At 44.3% G+C, this 544-nt stretch overlaps 1 pseudogene; it reads left to right on the top strand.

Moving 5' to 3' along the window:
- The first annotated feature begins 349 nt into the window (after positions 1–349).
- The window catches only part of LOC110333371, a 57,809-nt pseudogene continuing 57,614 nt past the window's right edge, over positions 350–544 (top strand).

Genomic DNA, 544 nt, shown 5'->3' with positions numbered 1-544 from the left:
GTAGACAGATCTCTGCATAGGAAATACCAACTCCAAAGGCTGGATGTGATGGTGCACATTTTTAATGATGATGTACATCTTTAATCCTAGCCCAGGGGAAGTAGAAGCAGATGGATCTCTAGGAATTCAAGGCTGTCTTGATCCACATAGGAAGTTCCAAGCCGGGAAGTACTGGCTATGTATTCAGACCATATCTCAAAATATATAATAAAATAAAAAAGAAGACAAAAAGAATTATAAATGGCTACCAAATACAGGTCAGGAAAATACAAGTGAAAACTGTTCGGAGGTGCTCTCTCACCCTGATCAGAACAATTATCATCAATCAAGAAAAGAAATGACGGCTCTCTGCTCCTCCCGGTTTCAGAAACAGCCGCATCTTCTTGTGCAGTGCCAGCCTCGTCCCGTAGACAAAATGGTGAAGGTCGGTGTGAACGGATTTGGCCGTATTGGGCGCCTGGTCACCAGGGCTGCCGTCTGCTCTGGCAAAGTAGAGATTGTTGCCATCAATGACCCCTTCATTGACCTCAACTACATGGTCTAC

The sequence above is a fragment of the Mus pahari genome, chromosome 15 (genome assembly GCF_900095145.1).
Source record: "Mus pahari chromosome 15, PAHARI_EIJ_v1.1, whole genome shotgun sequence".
In the NCBI taxonomy this organism is placed as follows: domain Eukaryota; kingdom Metazoa; phylum Chordata; class Mammalia; order Rodentia; family Muridae; genus Mus; species Mus pahari.
Note: the sequence above shows the minus strand (reverse complement) of the source record. Positions and strands in the feature narration are given on the sequence as shown.